Source organism: Manis javanica, chromosome 2, assembly GCF_040802235.1.
Source record: "Manis javanica isolate MJ-LG chromosome 2, MJ_LKY, whole genome shotgun sequence".
Taxonomy (NCBI): Eukaryota; Metazoa; Chordata; class Mammalia; order Pholidota; family Manidae; genus Manis; species Manis javanica.
This window is the reverse complement of record NC_133157.1, coordinates 204,849,507-204,873,762: the sequence shown is the minus strand read 5'-3', so window position 1 is coordinate 204,873,762 and position 24,256 is coordinate 204,849,507. Positions and strand designations below refer to the sequence as shown.

At 36.6% G+C, this 24,256-nt stretch overlaps 1 long non-coding RNA gene across 1 annotated transcript in view; it reads left to right on the top strand.

Annotated features, from left to right (window-relative positions):
* LOC140848009 (uncharacterized) overlaps window positions 1-11,299 on the top strand; it is a 102,563-nt gene extending 91,264 nt beyond the window's left edge. The window contains exon 4 of the long non-coding RNA XR_012128437.1: window positions 11,043-11,299. This is a non-coding gene — a long non-coding RNA (uncharacterized lncRNA). The remainder of the gene's footprint in view (window positions 1-11,042) is intronic.
* The last annotated feature ends 12,957 nt before the right edge of the window (window positions 11,300-24,256 follow it).

Sequence of the window (24,256 nt, the reverse complement as noted above, 5' to 3'; positions counted from 1 at the left end):
AAAAAGACAAGGATGTCCCCTCTCATCACTCCTTTTCAACACTATGTTGTACCCCTAGATAAAAGCTAAGACAAGAAAAAGAGATAAAATACATACTGACTGGGAGGGAAGAAATAAAATTTTGTTCACAGATAAAATTATTTTCTATAGAGAAAATCTGGAAGAATCAACCAAAAACTGCAACTAATGAGAGAGTATAGCAAGACTACAAGATACACAATCACATTCCTATATACTAGCAATAAGCCAATGTAATTTGAAATTAGAAACATAGTACCATATACAAGAGCACACACAAAAATGAGTTAATTAGGTATAAATTTAAGAAAACAGATACAAGAGCTATATAAGGAAAAACACGGATGAGGGAAACCAAAGAACTCAATAAACAAGGATATTCCATGTTCATGGACAGGAACAGAATAGTGTCAAGATGTAAGTTCTTCCCAATTTGATATATAGATTGAATGCAATCCCAGCAAAATGCCAACAAATTAGTTTGTGAATATCAACTAACTTGCTCTAAAATTTATATGGAAAAGCAAAAAACCCAGAATACTCAAAACAACATTGAAGGAGAACAAACCTAGAGAACTGACACTCTCCTACTTCAAGACTTACCATAAAGCTATAATAATCAAGACAGTGTGGCATTGGTAAAAGAATAGAGAAATATAACAGAATGGGATCTAGAAATAGACCTGCATAAATGTAGACTCCAAATCTTTGATAAATGGACAAAGGCAACACAATAGAGTAAAAATAGTCTTTACCATAAATGGTGCTAGAACAACTGGACAGCCACATGCAAAGAACAAAAATGAAAACATAGATACAGACCTTATACTCTTCAAAAAAATTAACTCAAAATGGATCACATCCCTAAATGCAGTGCACAAAACTACAAAAAAGTGGAAGGAAATCTAGATGACTACAGGTTTGGAAATGACTTTTTTTAGATACAACATCAAAGCTACAATCCATAAAAGAAATAATTGATCATCTGGGACCTCATGCAATTAAAAAATTTCCTGTCTATGAAAGAGACTGTCAAGAGAATAAGACAAGCTGTAGATGGGGAGAAAATATTTACAAAGGACCCATCAGATAAAGGTCTGTTATTCAAAATATAGAAAGAATTGTTAAAACTCAACAATAAGAAAACAAAGTACCTAATTTAAAAGTAGGTCAAACAGATCCGATAAAGGCTTGACGTCCAGAATACATAAAGAGCTCACACGCCTCAACAAACAAAAAACAAATAACCCAATTAAAAAATGGGCAGACAGTTCTCTAAAAAAGAAATACAGATGGCCAAGAGACACATGAAAAGATGCTCCACATCGCTAATTATCAGAGAAATGCAAATTAAAACTACAATGAGGTATCACCTCACACCAGTAAGGATAGCTGCCATCCAAAAGACAAACAACAACAAATGTTGGCGAGGCTGTGGAGAAAGGGGAACCCTCCTACACTGCTGGTGGGAATGTAAATTAGTTCAACCATTGTGGAAAGCAGTTTGGAGGTTCATCAAAATGCTCAAAACAGACCTACCATTTGACCCAGGAATTCCACTCCTAGGAATTTACCCTAAGAACGCAGCAATCAAGTTTGAGAAAGACAGATGCACCCCTATGTTTATCGCAGCACTATTTACAATAGCCAAGAATTGGAAGCAACCCAAATGTCCATCGGTAGATGAATGGATAAAGAAGATGTGGTACATATACACAATGGAATACTACTCAGCCATAAGAAGTGGAAAAATCCAACCATTTGCAGCAACATGGATGGAGCTGGAGAGTATTATGCTCAGTGAAATAAGCCAAGCGGAGAAAGAGAAATACCAAATGATTTCACTCATCTGAGGAGTATAAGAACAAAGGAAAAACTGAAGGAACAAAACAGCAGCGGAATTACAGAACCCAAAAATGGACTAACAGGTACCAAAGGGAAAGGAACTGGGGAGGATGGGTGGGCAGGGAGGGATAAAGGCGGGGGAGAGGAAGGGGGGTATTAAGATTAGCATGCATGGGGGGGAGGGAGAAAGGGGAGGGTGGGCTGCACAACACAGAGAGGACAAGTAGTGACTCTACAACATTTTGCTAAGCTGATGGACAGTAACCGTAATGTGGTTGTTAGGGGGGACCTAATATAGGGGAGAGCATAGTAAACATAGTATTCTTCATGTAAGTGTAGATTAAAGAACAAAAAAAAAAAAGAAAGAAAGAAAGAAAGAAAAGGGGGATTACTCCTTGATAGGATAAAACTATTGGTAAATCAAAGATCAACGCATGCTTTAAATATCCTTAATGTTGATCACTTAAAGGGTGTCAGATGATCAGCTATGGAGGTACTCTTTTCTGATAATATTCCTTTCTCTTAATAAAAAAAAAAAAGCAGTTCCTGTGTGCTGACCTCCAATGAGTTCTGCACAGTGGTATAGAGGGCATGTCAAAGTGTGGGCAAAGGGTCTGTTTGTTTCTATGCAGAAGATCAAGGTCTAGCTTGGATACCCAGAAAATGAACTAAGATACGATATGAGGAGGAGCTTCCGGCATCAGCACTCTCTGGAGGACTTGTGCCGGGGGATGATCATCAAAAAGCCTCCACAGGGATCCGGACGATGCTGCGGTTGTGGCTGCATCCAGCCCACCGTCTCCTGGACTTGCCATAGGAATGAGGAGGGAGATGTCTAGGCTGGCATGTGCATACAGTGAGACAACGAATTTGACCGGATCTGTACTGTTGGAACTCAACCAGGAGTTGGGAGGGGTGCAAGTTGTAGCACTCCAAAATCTTATGACTATAGACTATCTACGGTTAAAAGAACATATGGGATGTGAACAGATCCCAGAAATGGGCTGCTTCAATTTGTCTGATTTCTCTCAGACTGTTCAAGTACAGTTGGACAATATCCATCATATCATAGATAAATTTTCACAAATGCCTAGGGTGCCTAACTGGTTTTCTTGGCTTCACTGGAGATGGATGGTAATTATAGATTTGCTTTGTTTATGTCACCGTATTCCTATTATGTTAATATGTGTGTGCAAATTAGTTAGTAGTTTAAAACCTATACATACTTAAGGTACTATACAAGAAGATATGTCAAAGAAATAATCAATCCTCCCAAGTTTCCTTCATATGCTACATCTATAGCTTTTCTTCTTCCTTCCTAATTACAACCCTTAAATAGAATTCGTGCCTCAGATCGAATTTACCGAGTATCATAATTTCTCCAGGTGGTAAAGATACCTCGAGACAAATGCTGGGCATAGAAGCCACAGGGCATAAATCTGCAAAGAAGTAAAAAGCTAACCTTTGCAAACAATATGGCTTCTCTCTCACTTACCAACTTTACATTTCCCTGTATGGCCCCGGAAGATGACTGGTTAGCCAGAGACGGGTAAGATTCCTCAAGGGAGGAACAACCTAAGACAGGCACAGTCGCAGGGGGGCCATCAGGTGAGAATTTGGGGATCAACAGAGGTGAGGCTCAGAACCTCACCCCCCCTGCTTTGAGAGAAATCTTCTGCATCCGTGGATGTCTTGCTGCCCTTGTCTAGCCTGGATTAATACTTAGTCCATAGGCACACACCTGATCATCTGATCATCTACATTTGCCTTCTTACAGCACTAAACTATGTTTTCTACCTTTATCTTGCATCTACCTACCACTTCAGCATTTTATTAAAAATAAAAATAATAATAATAATAGGAGAAATGTGGGATCAACATATAAATCAAGTACAAAAATCAAACGAATATTCATATTTGACCTGATTGTTTGTAGGTCATATTGCATGATCAAAACCGAAAGTTTCTGTGATGACTGCCCTTGTACTGTTCACCATGTAAGAATTTATTCACTCTGTAAGAATTCGTTCACCATGTAAGAACTTGTTCGTTATGCTTCAGAAGATTGGAGACTGACGAGAATTAGGCTTGAGATGGATTAATGATTGTACATTGAGCGTTGACCCCCCTATACTGAATTTTATTGTTGTTAACAACCATTTGATCAATAAATATGAGAGATGCCCTCTCAAAAAAAAAAAAAAAAAAAAAAAAAAAAGAACATATGGGATGTGAACAGATCCCAGAAATGGGCTGCTTCAATTTGTCTGATTTCTCTCAGACTGTTCAAGTACAGTTGGACAATATCCATCATATCATAGACAAATTTTCACAAATGCCTAGGGTGCCTAAATGGTTTTCTTGGCTTCACTGGAGATGGATGGTAATTATAGATTTGCTTTGTTTATGTCACCGTATTCCTATTATGTTTGTATGTGTGCGCAAATTAGTTAGTAGTTTAAAACCTATACATACTTAAGGTACTCTACAAGAAGATATGGCAAAGAAATAATCAATCCTCCCATGTTTTCTTCCATATGCTACCTCTATAGCTTTTCTTCTTCCTTCCTAATTACAACCCTTAAATAGAATTTGTGCCTCATATCGAAGTTACCGAGCATCATAATCCCTCCAGGTGGTAAAGATACCTCGAGACAAGTGCTGGGCATAGAAGCCACAGGGCATAAATCTGCAAAGAAGTAAAAAGCTAACCTTTTCAAACAATATGGCTTCTCTCTCACTTACCAACTTTACATTTCCCTGTATGGCCCCAGAAGATGACTGGTTAGCCAGAGACGGGTAAGATTCCTCAAGGGAGGAACAACCTAAGACAGGCACAGTCGCAGGGGGGCCATCAGGTGAGAAATTGGGGATCAACAGAGGTGAGGCTCAGAACCTCACCCCCCCTGCTTTGAGAGAAATCTTCTGCATCCGTGGATGGTTTATTGCCCTTGTCTAGCTTGGATTAACACATAGTCTACAGGCACACACCTGATCATCTACAATTGCTCTCCTACAACACTAAACTATGTTTTCTACCTTTATCTTGCATCTACCTACCACTTCAGCATTTTATTAAAAATAAAAAAAATAATAATAATAAAGGGAGAAATGTGGGATCAACATATAAATCAAGTATAATAATCAAATGAATATTCATATTTGACCTGATTGTTTATAGTTCATAATGCGTGATCAAAACCGAAAGTTTCTGTGATGAATGCCCTTGTACTGTTCACCATGTAAGAATTTATTCACTATGTAAGAATTCGTTCACCATGTAAGAACTTGTTCGTTATTCTTCAGAAGATTGGAGACTGACGAGAGTTAGGCTTGAGATGGATAAATGATTGTACATTGAGCATTGACCCCCCTATACTGAATTTTATTGTTGTTAACAACCATTTGATCAATAAATATGAGAAATGCCATCTCAAAAAAAAAATAAAATTAACATTAAAAATAAAAATTAAGTTATTTTTTAAATTTAAAGGCACAATTGTGTTTCTACTTTTTTTAATGCTATATAATGTTCATTTGTAAATATGCCCTCTATCACTTTCTAATATCTTTTTCTTTTTCAACATATCAAATTCATTTAAATAATTAGCATTCAAGAAACAATATTCTGCTATATAATTCTGTTCTTATTTGTATCTTTTCCTTCTGTTGTCTTTCAGCAGCTATATTGGCCTTTCCTTCTAAATTATTAGGTTGTGTCTTTTGGTCGTTAACTTTTTAGGCCTTTTATTTATATATATACGAGCATGTTTAAATTATTTACTCTAATGCTTTAGCTGAATCCCACTTGTTTTGAAAGTTTTCATTAAATTTTAAATTTATTTCCAAACTAATTTTATTAGAGTTATAAAAGTTTGGTTTTACATCCTTTCAATTTGTGATCAGTTTTTGTTTAATATGTACTTGAAAGTAAGTTTTAAAATATTTGTTGTATAAGCATATGTTTATGCATTTAGATCAAGCTTATGAGTTATACTTTTAAGTTATTTGATCCTTACTAATCTGCCTAATCTATCAATTGCTCCAGAGAAATTTTTACATCACCTTAAGTCCAGGGAAAGGAAATCCCGGGGCAAAATTCCTCTAAAATCTAAAATCAGTCAAAGGGAGAAATAAAGTTTAAAACCCGTTTATTGCTCACAAATTGCAGTTCCAAACGGTCTTTCTTCTCCTGCTGGAGCAGGAACCACCCTGGCCCTCCCCCTCACCTCTCAGATACAGATAAGCCCTCTGTTGCCCAGGTAATCACCCACTGATATGGAGATGAACTTCGCCACCCCTGAGGACAGATGCAAATGCACTAAAGCTGTACTTCTTTCCACCTCTGAACACCTATTGATATGCAGATATACTAAAGCCAGGGGAGATATTCTGGAAATGTTTCAATTTTACCCACAATCCACCCTTACAGAAATCTCGCCTTACAATTTAGTCGATCTCCCTCTTCCCACCAATCTAGTAACATGCCATAGCAACAGCAATAAAATCTTGATAATCCTCAAGCCAGAGGATTCAGCCTATGCAGATTAAGTAAATGTACTTCACAGCACAATCTCTCACTAAGCACAAAATACGTTTCTACACTTGTTTACTCATTCCTAACAATCATGCTAGATTGCTCACAAAAGTTTTACCAAACATAAGACAAAGTCAAACCTCTCTTTAAACATTATTTTCTTGACATCAGCAACACAATCACAATTCTCAAGCCAGAGGATTCAGCTAGGTTCAAAGGCCCATTTAGATTAAGTCCAAAGCTCATCCATTCCAGCCATCACACAGCAGCTGCAGCCAGGGGGTGCATCCAGGACACAAAGGCTGTAGAAGCAAATAACCATGATTGTCATGGGCCAATTTGCTATTGTTACAGGAATACACAGAAGGCCAGCTTTCAGGCCTTTTTCCCAAGGTGCCAGAAGAGCCAGCCATTGCCAATCCATGTGTTGAAATGTCCAGGGCCACATCCATTTTACTCCTAATTGCTGCACCCATCCTTGCAACACATGTCCAATAAAGTGGGTACCTCGATTGCTCTCAGTAACCGGCAACTGACCATAGGCTGCAGAGAGACGCTCTAGGCCCCTCTTGGTGGTGTGCTGATCTGCACAACGTGCAGGGCACTCCTTCCGGGCTCGGCTGACTTCTTCAAAGGTGAAAGACAAGCCCCACTGATGGGCCCACATTGTCTTTTGAGGTGTCTGTGCCACACTGCTCCGTGGCCTTTGTGTCCAGTCTTGCACCCACCCCGCGATGGAATAGGAGGTTATTACACTGGTCGGAGCTGTTCCGGCGATGGGCTCTGTAGCCAGCAAGGCATGGTACACAGCAGCCAGTTGCTTTTCTATCAAGGTGACCCGGACCTCTGTTCCTTTCCATGGAGCAACTGTTCCAAGTGCAACTGTTATAAAACACTGGTGCCTCTCTGCTCACTATCTGTGTGCACCAGATGAGTGACTTCAGATGAGTGACTTCACAGCCCTGTGGTGAAGGGTAGTGGAACTGGACATAAGGGACAGGTTGGTGTGAAGGGCAGCAGTTGGCTATGTAAGGACACAGCAGGTACTCAGTTACAACTTGTGAGAGCTGCCAGCCTCCTCCCAGTCAGTCTTGTACACAAATGAGACCAGAGTAGTTTTCTTCTAGCGAAACTGGGGTCCTGCTGTTCTGCTCCTAGCCTCTCAACAGTTGACCACAGTTGACAGAAAGAAGTAGGGCTTCTGCATCAGGACTTCTCTGGAGTCCCCAATCCTGGCGTTGCTCCAGGTCTCCACCCCATCGGGCTCTGTGCTCTCTGGCCCCTGCACCTCTGCTCACAGGCCCTGGAATGCCTCGTCCCCACAGCTTCACAGGATACCTTTGAGGCCTGATAAAAAAAAAAATTTTATGGTTTTGGCTAGGCTCCAGCTGGCAGCAAGAGCAGCAGCAGTTGGCAGAAGCAGTAGCCTTACGCTTGGGCCACGGGCCGGGGTCGGTGTGGCCAGCGGTGGTGGTGACGCATCCACGACCACACGAGTGTAGACACATGTCCCTCAGCGCGAGCGCCGCTTCTCCCCATCATTTCTAGGGGCGGCCATCCCAAAGGTCGCACTCACTATCTGTGACAGATTTCGGTTTCACAGGAATCCTGCCAATACTATGCCAATAGTAAGTCTGGGGAAAGGAAATCCCAGGGCATAATACCTCTAAAAACCAAAATCAGTCAAAGGGAGAAATAAAGTTTAAACCCCGTTTATAGCTCACAAACTGCAGTCCCAAACTGTCTTTCTTCTCCTCAAGCAGGAATCACCAGGACCTCCCCCTCACCTCTCAGGTACAGATAAGCCCTCTGTTGCCCAGGTAATCACCCATTGATATGGAGATGAACTTTCCCACCCCTGTGGAAAGATGCAAATGCACTAAAGCCATACTTCTTTCCACCGCTGAACGCCTACTGATATGCAGATATACTAAAGCCAGGTGAGATATTCTGGAAATGTTTCAATGTTACCCACAATCACCATACATGAAGATGGATTTGTCAATTTTCCACTCATCAGCCAAGTTTTGTCTCATAAATTGAGGATATTTTTCATGTTTTATAAAAGTTTTAAATTGTATTTTTTGTCAAGTTTTAAGTGTAGTTTCTTACTGCATTAAACTCTGTATCATTAAATATTCTCCATATCTCTTTCAATGCCTTTAACCACAGTTTTACCTCACACTAAAATAGCTGTATTAGCTTTCTTATTATTAGTACTTACCTTGTATATTTTTTTCCACATAATACTTATGTTCTATCATTGGTATGTGGAAATTCTAATTCTCAAATCCTTGCAGACTGAATGATTGTTTGTTCCTGTTTATATCAACTTGCCCCACCACCGCCATTTAAAAATATTTTATTGTAAACTCATATTTGATGTCATGGTCAGGGATCATGAGGATTTGAATAGATCTGTGTTCTTCCAGAGAGGATTTACTCTTGCATTATTCAGGTGCATGTGTTTACTACCAACCTGAGACCACTTTAACTTAGCTTCTCCGCCACATCACTCGGGTAGTATAATATTAAACCTACACCAGTGTGATTGCAGCATAGAAATTATGGGTTTGTAGCAGAACCTTTCATTACCATGTATTTTCCCAATATAGAAAACTTCCCTGAGTTTAAGAAAATTTTCTCTCCTTCCAAAGGTGCCAAGATTTTCCTGCCCACACTTTCACTAATGCTCTGTCCATTGAAGATTCATACTCATAAAGGAGTTTCTACAATTAGTGAATCCAAGACCTTGTCTTTTCTGTATGAATACTAAAATGTAATGCTGAGGTACTGGGTTTTGGCAAAGGACCTTACATGAACTAGAGTCTCAAAATTATGTTTGCACTTTGGACTCCTGATTCTGCTTTGCTTCTGATCCCTGATCATTTCACTTACTTTATTGCAAGATTAACTAAAAGACATGTGTTTTACTTTATCCAGCACTTTGTGTTCTATAGTTGGATTCTTTTACAGTTAATTCATCAAATTACTCTAAGTGGAATGTCTTACCAGGCTCTTCCATAATTAATTTACAGAATTTTTGGAAATATATTTCCTACCTCTCTGGATGAGCTTCCACCTCACAAAAATAAACATCCTTGCTATCACATATACTGGAGGAGTGAGTTCTAATGGAAAAGTCACACCGTATACTGAAGACTGCTTACACAGTTGGCCTTCAAGGGTACCTTGAATTTTTATATTAGTTAAGGTCATTTCAAAATTACTTCACACCTTTTCTCTTTTTCTTGCTCCTTAGCATTTTTTTCTTAACCCTTTCCCACCCCTTCTGTATGCTTTCACTAGATAAAAATAGCAAACATGTAGATGGACAAACAAAATGGACAAACAAAAGGGACTGTCAGAAACACCTCATATTCTTGGTGCCAAACTGCAAACATAATGTGTGTCTGCCTGTAGACTGTTTTATTACCTTCTAGTTGAAATAAAGGGATGGCTTATCACCTATTTCAGGACAAACAACATCCTGTCCTGAGGTTTCCACTCTCCCTTCACAGAAACTATCAATTGCTCTTTCATTTTTATATATACCAATACACTCTCATTTTGATTCCCCCATTAATGTTTTCTTTTCACACGTAAGTCTGTTATTTAAAACATTTAAATAAAATACAAAACAAATCCATATATCCCTACAGTCACAGCCTTTCTGACCTCCTCATAAATTATTACGGGGACTTTGTGTTTCCAATCCTTATTTCTTAACCTCCTATTAAGTACTCCAATATTTTGGTTTGATTTCCTCACCCATCTTCCCTAACTTGTGACCAGAGCAATGGCATACATATTGCTAAATCCAGTGGACCTTCTTAAGTATTAATTTCTTTTGACTTCTAAGCATAATCAGACAATTCTTGTCACTTCCTCCTTTAAACAATATATCCCATTATTTCCTTCAATATTCAGTATTCCTTGTTTCTTTTCATTCTCTTGACAATCCTTCTCTCTCTCCTTTGTAAACTCATGCTCTGTTATTGTACTATTAAATGACCCTCAAGGCTTGGCCCTGTAGCCACTTAACTTTCACCATCTCATCTTAATATAGAATACCAAAATGCCTCTGATTTAAATTCACACCTATACTCAGAAGACCCACACATTTGTATCTTCATCTCCTTGCTAAAACATCTAACTACATATTTAAAATATCTTCTTGGATGTCAACTGAATAAGTCTTAATTCAACGTAAGCGAATGGAACTTGATCTTTTCCCCTAAAACTCATTTACATTTAGTGTTCCTTGTGTTGGAGAATATCACCATTATTCCTTATGTATTCATCATCTTCCCATGGATTGCTACTTCAATTCAGAAAACAAGACTCAGAGGGATTATGTAACATGTCCAAAGTTTCACACACAGTATGAACTGGTATTTCAACCCAATTCTGACATTTTAAAAAACTATGATCTATGACCAACTCACGCAAAATCATAAGCCATTCCATATTTTTATCATCCTTGTGGTGTCAACAAAACCTTTATTTCGTATCTATATTGCAGTTGTGAATTATGTTTACCTACAGTATTAGCACCTATGTTACCTTATTCAGAGAAAGGATATTTATAGATGTGATTGTGTTAGAATCTTGAGACGAGGAGATATTTCTGATTTATCAGGTTGGAATTTAAATGCCATCACAAATTCCGTGCAAGAGAGAGGCCGAGGGAGATTAGGTGCACAGCAAAGAAGATGTGAAGGTGGAAGCAGAGACTGGATTGAAGTAGTCACAAGCTAAGAATTGCTGACATCGACCAGAAGCTAGAAGAAGCAAGGAACAGATTCTCTCTGAACCTACAGAGGGAGTGTGGCCTTTCTGACCCCTTAACTTCTGGCCTCCTGATTTGTAAGAAAATAAATTTCTGCTGTTTTAACCCGCCAAGTTTGTGGCAATTTGTTACAAATGAATACATCTCCATCCCCATTAACATCTGGGTTATTTTTGATAGTAAGCGATTATATTCTATTCAGTGTTTAATCCCAATGTTCTGGCTCAAAACAGAATTCATATATCATGCTTAATAAGTAAATTTTAAATAACATAATTTAAGAATGAATGAAAATGGGTTTGCAAAATTATTTCTGTCATTTAGTCCAAATCCAATTGGGGAAAAAAATCTCTCTGAATTAGTGTTTAATTCAGACATTTTGTAAATTTTTATTAAATACCTATGTCATGCTATTTGTTTGCCCTGCAGTGGATTATGCTAAAAAAATTAGTATAAATTCATTGCTTTCATAACATTATTAGTGAATACTACAGAAGGACTCTCGTTTTAATTTTTTTCATATTCTCTGTACTTTTTGGTCTTTGATAACATAGCATTTGAAAATTTTATTATGCTAACATATGAACTGTTCATATAAGAACTCAAAATAATGACAATAACATAGTTTTAAATGTAACCTCAGGTGTACCTTTATGCTATTTTTGAAAACTTTTCAGTCAAATTATCCTTAAATGGTATAATATTTATATAATTTCATGAACATATTATACTTCCAAAATGCAGGTTTAGTATTACAATTTTTTATAATATTAGAATGTGATCTTGGGATCTTATTTTTATTGAATTTTTTGTACTTTTCTGGATCTGCCATATCTATGTGTCAAATTACTGCAGAAGGTAACGTCTATCCTAATTTACTTATTAGTACTGTCATGATTTCCCACCTGTAAAAATTAAAACGTTCTTCATTATGAACTTTGTAACTAACAAATATTCCTGAAAAGGTGTTCTAGCCTTTAGTGTTAAATATTCATAGCAGACACGAATCTTTCATTTGATGTGTTATTACCAATTACACATCTGCCATCTTCCATCTCTCAAAATGATGGGTAACATAGACTAAGAAAGATTTTAATTTAAAAATCTTTAGTCATTTGTTCAGTTTATAAAGTAAAATTATATTTATTATAGAAATGAGACTATAATAATTTCTAAATAGAACAGTAAAGGTAATATTTTAGGGGGAAAAATGGGACTGAGCAAAGGTTACCGTTACTGGGTAATCAGATGCCTTTCCATAAAATTCATTTAAGTAAGAAAAAAATATTTGTTTCCAGGTATGGTATCTTTTTATGATATTTTGAAATTATTAAAGTAGCCCTTTAAGTAGGTATGCTTCATCGAAAATTAGAAAAATGTCAAGTAAAATTGTCACTGACAGTCTTTCTATGCCTTTCTCCTATTTTTAGTAAGCAAATTATTCAAGACCATGCAATTAATAGCTCCAGATTCTTGATCAGCTAGTGGTCCAATGAATCACCATGGTTGGCAAGACAGTCTTTTGGAAGTAAGTCAGTTTTAGGAATGTTTTGAATTATTTAATACTTTTCCAAATAAACTGGAGTCAGTTATATAAATTGTCTATGCCGTAAAGGATTTTTTGACACATGAGTTGCCTCAATATTATTTAATTGTTCTCTCAAAAGAAAAGTGCCATCCAAAATGCAATAAAAAAATTAAGAAAAATTAGAAAGGATTATGATTTGAACTGAATCCAAACTGAGAGTAGTGAAAAATGAATTAATATTATTTAATATTGTGGTTTATGTAGTGTTCTGTGAATTATATTCTCTTGCACTAGCTTTTCAACAATACTTCATTCGATCATATATTTGTAAATAATTTGATTTTAACTAACATTTAATTGTTATTTAAAAGTTAAGCTTTTAGAAATTACACAGAGGTCTCCTGTCTTTCAATTCTAGGAGCCTAAGATGTAAATCACGTCTTTGAAGTTCACTGATTAAAAAATAAAAGTTAGTAAATATTTGCAAAAGTAGAAAAATTACATTTTTCTGGCAAAGTTTATGGTTTCAACTAGTGCTATGAAAACCTTTTTACATATGATTTGGGCATATCTTGTTTATCTAATTAAGCTAAAAGGACTTGCTGGATCAATTGAGTACATTTTAAAAATCTGTATGATACATTCTCAAAGTAATGAATGAGATAATTGGTATATACATGCTAACGTTCAATTTCAGTTGGTAATTTTTCATTTTGTCCACTGTCCTTCTTTATGCTGGGAAGGTAATAATACATTAAATTTCAAATTAATTACAACCATTCTTAATTTTGGTATCTCAAGTTGCATCAGTTAAAATTTTAACAGTAAGGTAATATTTAAACAAGGATAGCATTAGCCTTATCTTGTCCCCTATCTGAAAAGCTAGGAATCCATTATTTTACAAATAAATTTGACATACACATGGTATGTTTAACAATAAAAATTTCTGTTTATTCCTTTAAGATTCTAAGGAAAAAATACGTATATATAGATAAAACATGAGCTGGCCTTCATGCATGCGAATTTACCTAGGCTACAGTCCCCACTTAGTTAATCAAACACTAATCTAGGTATTTTGTAAGTCTGTAATCAATTAACTTTTATTAAGGGGAATTATTACAGATAATCTTTGTTAGTCTGATTCAATCAGTTGAAAGGGCAGAGCTAAGGCTTCCCAAAGAAGTTATTTGTCTGTGGACAGTAACATTAGCTTATACCCAAGAGTTCCTAACCTTCTTCACTAGGAATTTTGCACTGGCCTAGTCATGTCCACAATCATATAAGTCAATCAACTGCAATAAATACCTTAATATATTCTCTCCTTGTTCTGCTTCTTTGGGTGAACCTGGGATGATACATATTTTGGTACCTGATATAGTTCTAGAGTATAAAATCTTAAACACAAGTTTCCTGCATAGTTCTGGGATGAGTTGGTTCTCTACTCTGCTTAAATTTAAAGGCACTAATGGCTATATTTGTAGTAGTAAAAAGGGCACTGATGGGCACACAATGGCATGATGTGATTACAGAGATATGAAAATATTGCCATTGGATATTCCTAATCAAGTACTTATAGAAAGCAAGGTTCTGCATGATCATGTATTAACTACCTTAGAACACTTTATTCAAACTAGGGAGTAATTAGACTGGATCATTACTCCTAACGGTGCTGGCGAGAATGGGTAATGAAAAGAAGGAGCTCAGGGATTCAAATTCCCAAGTCTAACTCTTCATTAGTGACCTAAATCATCTCTTTGTGTCCTAAAAGCAACCCTTATCTCCTGTAACTGCTGGACTGAAATTTCTGAACACCAAACCCCTTCTCATCCTGCAAGTTGCTGAATTACAACACAACTTTAATTATCACCTCCATAGGATATCTTAGGATAAAGCAAAGTTACTGATTAGGAAGGAACAGGACCCTGAAATTTTGAATAGGAGATATGGAAAGATCCCAGTAAAACTGAAGACATTGAACTTATCAATTATGCTCAGTCTTCTTTGCTATAGAAGCACCTATTGTTCCCCTACAAAAGATTAACCATTTTTTGCATGAAGAACCTATAATAATCTCTCTTTGCTGTAAGACTGAAATTAGACTCAAATTCCAGCATGTTCCAAAGGGTGAGGTACAAAGTTTGACCCGTGAAGGGCACTACACACCCAAATAACTGATTTTTTAAAACAATTTATGTAGAATAAAATCTGGTGAATATGGGTGGACTAGGTCACATGGGTGTGGAATCATCATGGAAAGAACATAGGGTTCGACCTGAATTTATTCATATTGGCCACTAAGGAGAGATCCTGGATTTGATGTTTTAACTTGATATGTTTGAGAGGGCAACAATATGGCCTATTTTAAATGAAGTTAATATGCTACAACTTTGGCTTGGCATAAAGTAGAGGCAGGTAATCAAGGACTAGGGATATTGTAATGTTAGAGTGTACTTAGCATATAGATATTCTCAATTTCCCCTGGAGGGTCCAAAGCACAAACCTTTCACCTTGACTATGAGAAATGTACCTGTAAGGGAAGTCCCAGTATTCTTGAAAATTTCTGTGGTAGTAGCTTCTGGTAGGCCAGAAAGTAGAGTAGGAACTGCTACCATCAAACTGTGAACCCTAAAATGTAATGGTAATAATGGAAGCCCAGAGACCAGTGTCCTCGCTATGGCACTTAATTGTCAAAACAAGTTGACAAGGTGAATGCTAACAGGCTACAGACAACCAATGCAGTAATCAGAACACTCTGACTTGCAGAGAACTATGGTATTGGCTAAGTTATCACGATGCACCTAGAAAACAGATGCTCAGTGTATTAAATTCTTACTTAATCTATGTAAGTGGAAGAGTTCTAAGTTCAGTTCTAACAGAATTCTAACTTGAATTATCAAAAAAATATAGTCACAGCCCCTCAATCAAGTCCAAAACTTGAGCCAATGATCAGATTCAGAATCACATGAATGAATAGAGTTAAGGCCTCCCTTGAGGAAAGAAACTGTTATTTTAGTCTAATAACATATACGTCATTTCAGGTGTGCTATTCTGGCCCATTTACAGATTGGTCTAAAAGCAACGATTTTGAGAGAAGCCTGCAATTAAAGAAGGCTCTGCAACAGGGTCAGGACACCATGTTGATAGAGGTTTCCTTAAAGGCCTGAAGCAAAAGAAAAACAAAACAAAAGAGATAAGTAAGAAATCACATACCATTTCAGCTGGCTCTGTGCTAGGTGCCTCTTCTGACGTTTAGCTAAGCTTTCTACTGCTCCACTTTAGCGCGCATGTCCCGGTTGGTGAGCCTCGAGAGCCGCCTGAGGGAAAAGCCTCGCCTGAGGGAAAAGCCCCACGCGGGCGCAGTCTTTTCTGAGCATGCGTACGCACGGCTTTTAAATACGCCGTGACGCATTCCCGAGTCCTTTCTGGAAGCTTTCAGTACGCCACCGCTCCCGACGAGCGTCTCTCCTCGGCTTCCCCTCCCGGACTCTCTCATGTTTACTTTTTACCTCAACTGAAATCTTTTGTCCGGGGCAGCAGAGAGTTTTTTCATTTGTCTTGAGAGCCCTGAGCCTTGGCTCCCTTACCGCCCTGACAGAATCCAATTTGGTTGTAACCCAGCGAAGTACCTTGTATCCGTTCTTTTGGCGGCCGAGGCCTATGTTAAACGGGACCGGTTTCTTGAGGAGGTCGGCCGCTCTGTCTGGATGGAACCGCGGTTGTGTCCCGGGAACCTGGACTGCCGTCTTCAAGACCGCTGGTGAGTCGGAGGTGTGGTGGCGGAGAATAGGGAAAATGCTGCAAAGCTCTTTTACCATTTTAAGGTAGCTTTGCCTTGACTTAGCGTTCACTACTGTAAGCCTATTTTCCAGTGCTACATGGTGATTCTGACACATTTTGCACATTTTTTCCCCCATTTTTGTGGAGAGATGAGTCTTGGAAGCTACCGACTGTTATTGCTAATGTCATTCTTCTTTATGTTAACTTCTGAAGTCAAGCAGTGTAAAAGTCAGTATTCTTTTTTTTAATACTTAAAAAAATGTTCTCTGTCCTTTGTTTATATATATATATATATATATATAAAATATATATATATATAAAATGTAACATTTGAAAATGCTTAGGTTTTGATAGAGACTGCACAAGTTAAATCTGTAGATTAAGAATAGACATAATGATAATGAGCTTTTGAGTGCATGCATATAATATACTTTGTTAATTAGATCTTTAAATTTTCAGGAAAATATGTGGTTTTTCTGTAATTCTGGTACTTTTGTCAAAGAACATTTCTAAGTACTTTATTCTTTTTGATGCTATATGTATTTACTTGCTCTTTTAATTTCACTAGTATGTGGAAATAGATTTGATTTTTGTATGTTGATCTTTGTTCTAAATCCTTGCTATGCTCATTAGCTTTCATAGATTGTGTATGTGTGTGTGAATAATTCTTAGGATTTTGATACATTTCCATATTGCTTGTGAATAAAGTTGCAAAACCAGGTACCTTTTCTCTCTTTATCTTGCCTGGTTGGCTGATTGCACTGGCTAGAAGTTCATGTACCATACTGAGTACAAGTGGTGAGCAAGAGTGTTTTTCCTCACTCCTGATTTTAGGGAGAAAGCATTTTTCTTTCACCTTCCCATGTCTAGTAGCTTTTTATAGGTGCCTGTTTTAGTTGAAGAAGTTCACCTCTGTTTATTGTTTGAGAGTTAGTTGAGTGTTTTCCAAAAGCTATGCCTGTTTTATCTTAGGCCCACTCTGACTCTATGCAGAGTGCATTAAAACGTACTTTGCTCTTGACTTTGGTCTGTCGCCTGACTCTATCTGACTTCCCTGTGACTCCGAGCCCTGTCCTTTCCTTCCTGACACATCTACTGTGAGCGTACTCCTTTCACCAAGTCTCTTCATATTATCTTGCATTTAGGTCCACTAAATGTTATCTTTACACGTTAATATGGTGTTCTTGTCCTCCATAGTGTCAAATATGCCAGTAAAAATCATTATTAAAAAGAAAGCTGTAATGTGAGGTGAGGTTTCCTATGGATGAAGAAACATTTAGTATATATGAAATAAGTAGGAAGGAATACACTAAAATCTAATGGTAGTTATGTATCATCAATTTTCAATTTTATTATTTTAATATTTTAAATAGGTTAAATCATCATCATTTCATCAAAGAACACCCCTACAACTCTTGTCCAAATGCTATCATCCCCCTATGGATAATTTTTTCACAGATTTTACCACTCTTTTTTAATTGAACTGGAGTTGACATACAATATTATGTTAGCTTTGGTGTACAGCACAGTGATTCAACATTTACATACATTACAAAGTGCTCACCACAACAAGTCTAGTTACCATCTGTCACCATACATAGTTATGACAATATTATTGACTACATTCCCTAGGCTACCCCTTACATTCCCATGACTTACTTATTTTATAACTGGAAGTTTGTACGTCTCAATCTCCTTCACGTATTTCATACGAAATATTCTTTTCTCTATTCTGTTGCATTGATCTATATTTCTGTTTTTGTGCCAGCACAATACTATAGCTTTACAGCAGCATGGTTTTAAATTCGTAAGCATGATACCTCCAGCTCTGTTCTCCTTTCTCAAGATTGCTTTGACATTTTTACCCACTTTTTAAAAGCTATCTCACTTCCTTTATACATCTAAATTGCTTAGGAATATTAAATGTTAGGAGCAGATTAAAATAGGTTAATACAAAATGTATCATAGTGGAGATATAATGCATGGTAGTGTCACCTAGGAAAACTTTTCAAGGTGTGTAAACAAGTAAAGCTTAAGAGAAATCAAACATTTAGCTTTACCATGTCTGTGATGTGTGTTGCAATGCGAACAATTTTCCCATAGATTTGGAGTACCTTTTGCTATCTAAAGGTGCCTATATTGTTTAGTTGGTTTATAAAAGATAGCAAGGGAAAAATTGTCATGCTCCGTATTTCAGTTAGTGTTGGGCAGGGAACTAAGATATGGCAGTGATGAGTAAGAGGGAATATTCAGTAGCAGTAAGGTTGGAACCAGAGGGAAACATGAAATCATAAGCCATAGGTATTTGTCAACATACTGGAAATATATTGACCTTCCGCGAGACTAAAGAGGTATTTAAATAACCGGTAATTTTAATGACTAAGGCAGCTATCTGTATTAAATTTGGTTTCTTCACATATAAAGCTATTTGAACTATGGCGTAAAAGTACACATGAGCCCCCAGCCCTTTCCATATTGTGCTTGTGATTTATTACTACTATTTTTCAAAGTTTGGAATATTTTGAGTCTTTGTCTGAATTATTCACCATCTGTTTGTCTCCTTTGAGTCACCATTTGCTCTATTGTTGCTCAGAAACCAATTTGCTGGTATGGTATTCCAAAGTTTACTATGTGGCTACACTACTACACATTGGAGTTCAGAAAAATATGTCTCTGAAGCTCAATTTACATATTGAACCAAAATGCAGTTGTTTAGAAAGTACAGAATGGTTACTGTTCTAAAGTGGGTCTACCCGAGTCCAAAGAGATTTGATATAATCAGTGATCAATTCCATGCAAGGAGTATAAATTTCACGTAGACTAACACTAACAGCTTGCAGGGACTTTAATGAGTGAGTTCCCATGTCTTTTAGGATCCATACAAATATGCAGCATGATAAATGAGAAGAACTGAGAAATATATGCACAGTCTTCATAAGGTAATTACCCAAGGGGAGGTTACATTAAAATAGGTATTTTGTTCAACTTTTAAAGTAAATTCACATATTTTTACTTTAAAAATGGTAATGTATATGAAATACTGCCTAAGTATAAAATCACTGTTCAGGTGTTTTCACTACAGTGAGGGGATATGAGAATATTCAATTTAATAATTTGGCCAAGTTTCAAAAGGTCACAGTAACCTTGAGTTGGCAGTTGACATGAATAATTTTCATATGCAGTTGTGTAAACCTAATTTGGGCATAAACTCAAATTCTGAGAACTCATAATTTACTTTCTGTTGAAACCAGCACCTCAGTAATAGTATATGATACGACAGTATTATCTGAGTAACATTTGTATGTGAGACATCAGCATGGCTAAAAATATTAGATGGAAAACTGAACTTCTTTCCCTAAAGAAACATAGAAAATAAGTATACTCTCAACAGTTTGTCTATTCTTTTTCAAAACTTTCACAAAATTATACCAATGTAACTGTCCAAAGAAAAACAAAGTGTTGTTTTTACTGTAAGAGAGATGAAGTAACTGCACATCAAATTTCACTGGTAGAATGTTTCTCAAATATGAACAGTTAACCAAATAATGATTTATTTAAAAGGATAATTATGATTGTTATTTGTATGAGCCATAATAGCCCATTTACACAGTGTTAGAAGCTTACTGGACATATTCTGTGTCTAATTTGTGTAACCAGGATGAGGGACCAGGATTTAGGCTGTACATACTATGATGTTGCTATTTCTGAGACATTAAATCCTCCAGAAATGTCAGCTCTACTGTTTATATCATTTGTGATATTCAGTGGTCTTGCTTGTTTTCCAGCTTTTGGGGTTGCATCTTTCCAAGGCAAATTTATATCGTTTACCTAGCACACACTTCTCTTAGAAAAGAGATAGGATATATTGCAAATCCTGTTATCAACTCCAGTGTTACCACAAATTTCTAAATGACAGGTCTTCCAATTAGATTAATAAAAGTGATCTCCAAAAATTGTACAAACTGACAAAACGTATTCTAGTTTATACATTACCTCATTTTATTTCTTGTAACCATTTTATTTGGGGGTGGAGGAGATGGGTGAACCAGCATCTCTTTTATTCTTCAAAATGGAAAGGCAGAAAAGACAATAGTTTATAAGCCTGGCTTCAACAATTTGATTTGTTTTCAAATACAAAGAATCTGACACACACACACCCCTTATATGTGTTAGTTTCCAAAGATAGTGTGAAACCTACCTATCAGTCCCTACATGTGCTTTTGTTACCTGCCATCAGGAGTGAGAATGCTTCTCCTCCCTTGAATCTGAGCGAGTCCTGTGACTGCTTTGCCAATAGAATGTGGACAAAGTGAGGTTTGGGGGCTTCTGAGCCCAGGCATTGAGAAGACTTAGCAGCCTCTGTCACAGAGCCCCAAGGTGCCATGTAAGAACTCCCAAGTTAGCCTGCTAGAGAGAGCCACATGAAGAGAATTTGGAAGTTTAGACACAACACAGAAGGCACATAGAGTAGTACAGAAGCACCAAACATCCAGACCCAGGAAACATGCCCATAACCATCCGACTGTATCTATATGAGAGACCTCATGCTAGATCTGTGAAACAGCCTTTCAGCTCTGTTCTGGCCAACCTACAGAACCATGAGATAAAATATAATGGTTGTTGGTTAGGCCACCAAAGTTTGAAGATATTTGTTATTTGACAGTATTGAAGTGAAAATAGAATTTGTTATATAGAAGTGTCATTTTATAGTTGCAAAAAAACATAAAATGTATGCCATTCATTTTTTGGGACTATGTGGTGAGTAGAAGCTGGAAGCACCTTGAGAGACTATTAGCTTGAAGAAAGGAAGGAAATTATTACTCGAGCTGGGAAAGAAGGGGTCTTAGTTAAATAAAAGCAAAATAATTAACAAAACAGTTAACCCAGCCATCACAAAAGATTGAATGTGTACCTAAAGATGTTGCTGGTCTGGCTAAAGAGATTTCTAGGCAGAATTTTCATAGTGTGAACTGTTTTTGTTTTTTGTTTTTTTGGTTTGATTTAGAAAAAAAAAAAACCGATCAGTGAAGTACAGGAGAAGCCAGGTGAGCTAAAAATAGAACTCAATTTGGCAGGATAATTTAGTGAAACATAAAGAAGTAAGAATGCTTTGGCTTCAAAAATAAAACTGGGTTGTTCTGTTTTTCTAGAAGGCCAAAAAGAAATAAAGTAGGAAATACCCTCAGAGTAAAGGTCAAATTTAGGCCAATGCCAGTAAAACCTGACCTCAGTGTAAATCTTATGCCTACGATTAGTGCAAACCCTTTTGTTAAGCCTTAGAAAAATATCATTTGTTAGTACTAGGCATTTTCACCTAGGAAAAAAGGGCTCTAGGTCAAAAATAAGGTTTTCAAGAATATTAAGGTCATATTACCTCAGAAGCCTCACAGAAGATCCAAGGTAAAGAGTATGACTTTGAAGGAAATATGAGAGGTATTTTTTTTAACCTAAAGGAATTTATTATAATTTGATACATAAAAATCCAAAGGAATTGTATCATGTTGGACTGAATGGAAGAGTCATGATTCATAATGAAAAGACCTCCAAAGACCTCCTTGGGCCCTCAAAATCTGTTAGGAGGATGCAGACTGAAAGTGCTACTAAACTGCAAACATAAGTAATTTTTATATAAAAGTGAGGTTAACTTAGAGGGCAAAGTAAAATCCAGGAGGATGGTACCAACGTCTAAGGGAAGCCATGTCAATGGAGTTGGAAAATCTAATCAATGAACTAGATAATATGTTCTCAGCTGGATATGAAAATTGCTATGAGATATTTATTCCTCTTTTCCTACCACTTTCCCCTTATTTGAGTGAGAGCCAACTATAGATTCTCTGCCCCTACTCACTGTTGTATGTTGAGAGAATGGGGTAAAAAAAAATTGTTTGTATTTCTGAGATCTTCACTCAAAAGGGACACTATCCAAGGAGGTGAACCTGAGAAATCACATCAGAAGAACCTCACCCACACTGGTCTTTATTTAACTAGGGAATTTTAGAATTCAAGCTGATCCTGTAGAGAGATATTTTTGGTGTTCTAGTAAGGGAATGGGTATATTTGGCATATAGAAGGAAATTGTTATAGGCAGAGGATGAATGGTCTCAAAACTTCTATCCCTGGCAGCATGCAAATGACACTCCTTCTATCAGGAGGTAGAACTTAGGACTCTCCACTGGAATCCAGGCTAGAGTGACTAAGTTGACAAGAAGAATGCAGAAGAAGTAGCATTTGGAAGGTCTGAATCCAGGCATTAAGATCATTAAGACAGCTTCCTCTTCTTCACTCTTGGAGCTTTAAGACATCATGCAGGAAATCCAGGCTACCCGGTAAATAGAAGTCCATATGATGAAGTACCAGCTATAAAGAAATGCTGCTTGGTGAAGTACAAGTTTACAAACAACCACCTTCAGCTGTGAGACCAGTTCCTGTATGACTGCAGCCATGTGAGAGACCTACCAGATCAGCAAAGAAGTCATCCAGCTGAGCCCCATCCAAACTGCAGTCTATAATACAATGGCTGCTCTAAGTCAGATGTTGACAGCTGCTTTTGGCAGAGGGTCACATATTGAATATTTTAGGATTTGTGATCCATATATGTATGGAACCTTTCTTGCAACCCTTTAAAAGTTTGAAATACATTCTTATGTAACAGGTCATACAAAACCAGGCCACAGGCTGTAGGCAGTACTCTGTCAACACCTATTTTAAGCCATTAAGTCTTCAACTGGCTTATTATGGAACAGCATGTAACCAAACAGTATATAATCATATTTAAATTAAGGGACTTAAATTTAGCAGCCTATTTAGGAGTATACAGACATAGTAGAATAACAAAATTTCATTGTTTTTAAAGTAAAGAAGGTAATATTCTTTGATGTGATTTCTCAAACAATAATACACAAGATAAAAGTATTGGAAAGTAAATAACCACTAATTCACTAATTCTGGGAATAAAAGGTAGCATTACAAGTTTTATTTTAAATATATTCTAGTCATTCAAATATACTATGAGTCTCTGAGTTTCAGCTTGCCACCCATATATTGTAGAACAATTATTTAACAAATATATATGCTTTATTTTGACTTGCTAAAATCATCATCGTGTTAGCTCACAAGAACCTTCAAACTCACACACATACCAGTGGTGTATGTGTAACTCTGTTACTTATTTGTCTTGTTATAAAATTATTTGTCTTCCTATAAAACTAATTATTGAGTACCTTGAGTACCTATTTTGGGCTATAGCAGTTGCTTAGTACTTACGTAGGGAATAAATAATAAAATGTTTGCAGTATGTACTTGGATAGAGAAAGTGATTTAAAAGGAATAAGATGCACATAGTTAAAAGCTGGGAATAAAGTAGGATACAATTTTTAATATGTATTTATATCCACATGGTCATTTTCATAGAGTACTCAGAATATTTACCAATTGACTGAAAATAAGGTGAGACAATTGGATGTCAAGTGAATGTTATGATTGGGAATTTAGAAAAGGCATATTTATTGCTAAACTTTTAGAAATTTGATTTGTTAGTGATTTTCTGTATGTATTATTTTTGGTATAGATATAATCAGAAAAACAAATATTTCTGAAATATTCAGAAAAACTAATTTGTCTCATTAGCATCCAAATTTTTGGTTGTAAAGCAAAATATTGGAGATATACATATATAGAACATCAATAAAAAATATATATATTGATAAAAATGGAAATTGAGATGTTTCTAAGAGGAAATATAGAAAACACTTAAAATATT